Source organism: Anomaloglossus baeobatrachus, unplaced genomic scaffold (assembly GCF_048569485.1).
Source record: "Anomaloglossus baeobatrachus isolate aAnoBae1 unplaced genomic scaffold, aAnoBae1.hap1 Scaffold_49, whole genome shotgun sequence".
Taxonomy (NCBI): Eukaryota; Metazoa; Chordata; class Amphibia; order Anura; family Aromobatidae; genus Anomaloglossus; species Anomaloglossus baeobatrachus.
This window is the reverse complement of record NW_027444249.1, coordinates 74,794-81,814: the sequence shown is the minus strand read 5'-3', so window position 1 is coordinate 81,814 and position 7,021 is coordinate 74,794. Positions and strand designations below refer to the sequence as shown.

At 47.6% G+C, this 7,021-nt stretch overlaps 1 pseudogene; it reads right to left on the bottom strand.

Annotated features, from left to right (window-relative positions):
- Positions 1-5,104: 5,104 nt before the first annotated feature.
- Positions 5,105-5,311, bottom strand: LOC142281957 (U2 spliceosomal RNA; annotated as a pseudogene).
- Between the last annotated feature and the right edge of the window lie 1,710 nt (positions 5,312-7,021).

Here is a 7,021-nt window from a genome sequence, read left to right as displayed (position 1 = left end):
GAAGAGGGGCCAGAGGATGATGACCTCGAAGAGATCGAGTTGCCTGCATTTCACCGGCCATTCACTGAGAAGGTGCACGTCTACCAACAACGGGTGAACCTGGATCCGCTGCCCCGACAGGACTGGCAGGAAGCTCAGGACCAGGCACCTGCTGTCCGCCTGGTCAAGACTCTAGTGGAACAGGGTTCTGCTGGGATAGACCCTGCTGCCCCTGCCGAAGCCCAACGTCTGTGGCAAGAACGGACCCGGCTATACCTACACCAGGGGAAGTTGTATCGCGAGCTGATTAATCCAAAGACTCACGAGAAGATCCGCCAGCTGGTGATTCCCCAGGCTAAAGTGCCCACCGTCCTGCAAGCATACCATGATGGTGCAGTGCACTTCGGGTGGAAGAAGCTAGAGATGTTGTTAAGAGAGCGGTTCTATTGGAGTGGAATGCGGGAATCTGTGGAGGCCTGGTGCCGAGAATGTGGCCCTTGCGCATTGAGAAGGAAGGACGAGGCCAGCCAGAAGGCACCCCTACACCCGATCATTACACACCAACCGCTGGAGCTGGTTGCCCTTGACCATGTAAAGCTCACCCCCAGCCGAAGTGGGTACACCTACGCTCTGACCATCGTAGACCACTACTCGAGGTTCCTGGTGGTTGTCCCAGTTAAGGACTTAACCGGCCGCACCGCTGCTAAGGCTTTCCAGGCTTATTTCTGTTGACCGCATTGGTACCCGGAGAGGGTGCTTACCGACCAGGGTCCGGCCTTTGAAGCAGAGGTATTCCAGGAATTCTGCCAGTTGTACGGCTGCAAGAAAATCCGGACCACGCCTTACCACGCCCAAACCAATGGCATTTGTGAAAAGATGAACCACTTGGTCCTGGGCCTCCTCAAGACGTTACCACTGGAAGAGCGGAACCTGTGGCTGGAGAAGCTACCTGACCTGGTCGATATGTACAACAACATCCCTTCCAGCTCTACGAAATGCACTCCAGCATACCTGATGAGAGCTCGTCCCGGCCGGCTACCAGTGGATCTGGAAATGGGCTTGGAAGCTTCAGAAGCACTCCTGTCGACAGCTGAATGGGACACTCGGCGGAGGACACAGTACCGACAGGTCCAGGAGTATGTTGAAAAGAACTTGTGCCGGAGTCGGGGACAACAGGAGCAGTGCTTCAACAAGAAGGCGCCTGACGGTTCCTTCCAACCTGGGGATGTAGTGCTGAAGCGGAAAAGAAGGGCCCACAAGCTGGATGATCAATGGGAAAAAACCCCGTATGTAGTCCAGCCCACAGGATGGGAGAATGGGAAGGCCTACCAGATCAGCCGTGACCAGGGGGGGACTTTGGCCACGGTTTCCCGAGACCACCTGAAGAAGTGCCCACCAGCATTGAGAGTAGCGGATGAGGCTCCAGTTCCCAGTCCAGTGGAGAAGGAAAAAGAGGTAATCCACACCATGATGGGTGATTTTCCAGCAGACTGGCCTACACAGAACGGTGCGGTGATCCTTCCAGTGATACTGTTCCCACAACCCGTGGATGAAGAAATGATGGAAACAGTTAACCGCGAGCCAGTGCCCAGGGATGTACCTGTACCCAGCTCCCCTACGCCTCCGCCTGCCCCACATGATAGCAGGGAGGAGGAACTGACTGTTCCCTCTGCCCCACTGCCTGTCACCACTGACACCGGACCCCGAAGGTCCACTCGCTCCAACCTAGGTAGACCCCCACTTAGGTACAGGGAAACTACTCTTTAAAAGGGGGGGGCTTTATGTGTTGAGTGTACCAGTTTGAAAGTTTTAAATGATAAGTAAAGATGATCAACCTCTATAAATCACTTGTAAGGCTACATCTGGAATATGGGAACCAGTTTTGGGCTCCACATTTTAAAAAGGACATTCAGAAGTTAGAGTCAGTTCAAAGGTGGGCAACTAGACTACTACAAGGAATGGAAGGCCTCCCATATGATGACAAGTTGAAAAAGTTATTAAGTGATTATTGGCTGCAATGGGGCTTTCTGGCTGGTGCCAGCCTCTCTTCTTAGCACACAGGAACCACAATCCCTACACCATGCTTCAATGGATTCTCTCATCCCAGCCCAGTAAAACTACATATTTTACACAGTCATAAGCAGCCCATGGGCATTCACCTGCATTCAAACCAATAACAGCTCATAGACCAGACAATCCATCTACCACTGGACCAAAGACAGGAAGTTAAATCCACTGCCTGCGGTAACCAACTTAATCCTATAGGCTACTCACACAACAAACCCAACAGAAAGGAAAAAAACATGGCTTCGATTATCCATCCAATGAAAACGCATAACCATTGTGAGCCATTGGACAATGCAATTGGACACATGGTGACATGGTGCACGGCCCAATGAATCAAGTCTTTACTTCATATTCACGGTTTAAGCCCTTGGGTTCTAATGTGCCCAGAGTACATATCCAGAAAGATTCTCTTTCTTTGAGCTAAACACAAGTCAACAATACATTGTAAGCAGATTCTATTACCAGTCCCACACCATTTTGTGACGCATAATCACACAGTGATCCAATTAAGATTCCAAGTCATCGAACATGTCCAAGCCATACGTAGAGGAGGCAATAGAATTAGGAAGCTCAAAGAAAGGGAATCTTTCTGGATATATACTCTGGGCACATTGGAACCCAAAGGCTTAAACCATGAATATGAAGTACAGACTTGATTCATTGGGCCATGCATGGACATAATGGACATAATTCTAATAGGCAGGACAGGTAATAAGGAGCACAAGGGATATGCTAAAATGTGTTGTGTGACAAGACAGACACAGGAAAGGAGATGATAACAGGTGTAGGGACCAACAAGGTGAGACAAGGGGTATCAGGATAGGGTCAAGTAGGTATGAATGTAGTAATGGGGCAGGCATAGAGAATTGTATGCGAATGTGAATTACAATAAGTCACTAAGGAAAGGAATATGTGAGTGTGTGCCTAATGTAAACTAATATTGTACTGGCAAAATTATAGATGGAAAGGGAGAAGGGGAGAGGGGAGAGAGGAGGCTGTAATTGACTACAAGGGTATGAGTTATGAGTGATCATAGGGATAGTGCTACATAAGTGGAAATACCTATGGAGGACCGGATGTGTAAGCGCATACCTTATACAAACCTATAGAGTGCTGATGGGTGAGAGTGTGATGTTAGATATAAGACATCCTATAGTGAATAGTGAGCCGTAATCAAGTGCAACAGGGATATTTCACGTGACTATGGGAACCTGGAAGGTAAAGAAAGGGGAGAAAAAACTGTTAGACAAGGTAATCAGACAAACATGACAAATAAAAAACAAGGAAGAATGGAACTCCATACATACTGGAGCCATATATAGTGTGAACACGAAAAAGAACCGGGCGTTAGAAAAAATGTGCACGGCCCAATGAATCAAGTCGGTTCTTCATATTCATGGTTTAAGCCCTTGGGTTCCAACGTGCCCAGAGTATATATCCAGAAAGATTCCCTTTCTTTGAGCTTCCTAATTCTATCGCCTCCTCTGCGTATGGCTGGGACATGTTCGATGACTTGGAATCTTAATTGGGCCACTGTGCGATTATGCGTCACAAAATGGTGTGGGACTGGTAATAGAATCTGCTTACAACGTATTGTTGACTTGTGCTTAGCACAAAGAAAGGGAATCTTTCTGGATATGTACTCTGGACACATTAGAACCCAAGGGCTTAAACCGTGAATATGAAGTACAGACTTGATTCATTGGGCCGTGCACCATGTCACCATGTGTGCAATTGCATTGTCCAATGGCTCACAATGGTTATGCGTTTTCATTGGATGGATAATCGAAGCCATGTTTTTTTCCTTTCTCTTGGGTTTGTTGTGTGAGTAGACTATAGGATTAAGTTAGTTACCGCAGGCAGTGGATTTAGCTTCCTGTCTTTGGTCCAGTGGTAGATTGATTGTTTGGTCTATGAGCTGTTATGGGTTTTAATCCAGGTGAATGCCCATGGGCTGCTTATAACTGTGTGAAATATGTAGTTTTACTGGGCTGGGATGAGAGAATCCATCGAAGCATGGTGTAGGGATTGTGGTTCCTGTGTGCTAAGAAGAAAGGCTGGCACCAGCCAGAAAGCCCCATTACAGCCAATAATCAACCGCTAGCCGCTGGAACTCGTTGCTCTAGATCATGTCAAACTCACACCAAGCAGGAATAGATACATTAGCCCACCATCCCACCCAAAGAGCAACTTCTGCTGCGCAGCTGGCTTTCTAGGCAGCAGCGCTATCGTGATGTCAGCGGGGGACATTGTGACAAGCCAGTGTTCCGTCTCTTCATGTTGTGCACTGTTCAAACGGAAAATACATCAACAGGCAGACTACAGAAAAGCTTACTAACAAAGGTTAGAGAGGGGCTTTCTCAGAGGGCTTTTTACAGTTTGTCTATTCCCAATTAGCCGTTTAAGTATGCTTAATGAAAGTACTAATTCTTTCATAGGCCGCCCATTCTTAGTATTTGACGTTCCTTATATTGCGGTATCAGGCTTCGCAGCAGGTTGCAAAACATTCATCACCCATGACTGTCCCCAATTGGGCTCAGAAGCTAAATGTCTATCATGACCTCTCTTTTTGAAAGTCCAAGAGCAAGCAAACTCTTCCTCCAGGAGAGGGAGCCAACAGATCACTAAAGACATCATCATTGCTCAAAGAAAACACCGAAAAACAATGGAAGCTTTAATTGGAGTGGAATCTGATAGACAGCACCTGATGCCAAGTCTGCATCTTCTAACACCTGCAGTCACTGCAGCAGCTGAATCCAATGTGTCCAAAAGGGATCTATTCTATTCAATTGCAAATGATCTAGATAAGACTGAGAATAAGATACTGCACGGGACATAGCAGAGTTGGTCAAGTTGAGTGGAGATGAGTTTGCTATTTGGCACAGCTTTTGCATCAATAAAGCAAGTAAAAGGTGTGAAAGATAAAAAAAAGGGTGAAAGTGTGAAAAGTGAATTGGCCAAATTGAGGTGCATATAAAGTTTTTGCTTTCTTTCAATTCACTAATGGGGCTCATTTGAATCAGGTGAATTGAGTTCTGCTTTTGGAAACTGGGTTAAGAAGGGGTGCACCGGTCCTGGAGGTACTGCAATACCAGGTCAATGCGTGGAGTGGACAGAGCAAGATTTTTTCCATCTCCTTGTTCTAAAAATCCATTTAATATATGGTCCCCAGAGAGGGGACGTATCAGATATTAAACTGATAAGAACAGATTTAATTTTTTTTTTTTTCTGTTTATCAGTAGGACTTCAAAATAACAAAGGTGATCGCCTCCCGTTGCCTGGGAACCGTCCAGGCACAAGAGGGCTATGTGTCACCAGAAGGCGCACACACATCCTCAAGGCCGGCAGACGTGCAATCCCAGGCACCTTCCAGTACCGACCAAGGTAGCGTCCTCCGAAACTACACTTGATCTTAGCCAAAAGGCTGAGAAGCTATAACCCGAATTGGTTACGGCCTTGAGTGGCACCCTGGCCTATACCGGACACATCTTAGGGAGAGGGAGACAAACCCACGCCTACAGAAGACATTTTGTCACCCAAGCCAACCCTTGAAAAGGCTGTTTTGCAGAGCAAAAACAAGAAGAATGATGCTTTTTGCAGCCGCCGCCCACTGCAATTAATCTGAATAACTCCTCCTCCTCCAAGCACCTCCCCTCCCCCTTGCAGTCTTTCCAATTCATGATACAAAAAGACGGACGGACAGGACAGGACAGGACAGGCTGCCTGACTTTCCGTCACTGCCACCCTTTGCCATCCTTGCCCGTAGAAAGCCCTTTCATCATCCCCAAACCCTAATCTTTTCCCTTCCCTTCCCAGCTGCGTCTCACTCCCTTTCATTAGGAAGTGAGCGCAGCCTTTTCTCCGTTCTGCACATGCGCGACGTTAAACACAAATGCGCAGGCGTGCGTTCCATTAGCCTCACTGCATTCCACTCCCATACAGGAAGTGGGCGCAGCTATTACTACGGTCGCACATAAAAGAACCCACGGCCACCACTGCACACAGCTGACTCCACCACAGGACACCCACTTCTACACCAACGCAGGTAAGACAGGATCGGCACCTCTATGCTCCCGTTACAATCAGGCTCAGTCACCATGTGATAACGCTCTCAACTCTTTAGTTGCAGGCTCCCCTTGCTTCACCTCCACTGGCTGTGCTGCCACTTCCTCTCCCACCTGGAAGGTATACTTTATTCCACTATTTTCCTGTTTCTCTCTTCCCCCTTTTCCCATAACCTACTTTTATCTGCATTTGTGGGGTATCTATATGCTATTTACATCATAGTTTTATTCATTAATATGGAAGGGAAGAGTGCCCATGAGAGTGTTGAACTGCGGAGAGCAAGAGATTAAGCTGCTCCGATTTGCCACCATTGATAAGCTGTTCTCAGTAGATACACATGCTATCCAAACAGCAGCATCCACCATTGCTTCAGCCCACCCATTCAGTGACAGCTCACCAAGTCAGCCAGAGGAGTGGTGTAAGGAATTACACGTAGGCACTGACTCCACACCTTCACATCACAAGAAGGGGGTCTACAGGCTAGTGCAAGAATACGAGCAAGTCTTCAGCAAACATCCGCTAGACTTTTGAAGAATAAAAGGGGTCAAACACTACATCCCCACAAGTGCACACCCACCCATCAAAGAGAGATATAAGCCAAAACTACCTGCACATTACCAGTGTACCAAGGACATGTTGAGCAACATGAAGGAGGCTGGGGTTATCCGTGACAGTTGTAGCCTCTGGGCAGCTCCGTTGGTCCTGTTAAAGAAGAAGGACAGCACCACTCCCCTGTATTGAGGAATAGCTAGCTGCATTGAGAACTGCAAATTATTTTTCTACCCTTGATCTCACTAGTCGCTATTGGCAAGTGTCCGTTGCTGAGGCAGACCGGGAGAAGACCGCCTTTGCCACCCCGATGGGTCTCTGCGAGTTCAAAAGCATGCCCTTCGAGCTGTGCAATTTGCCA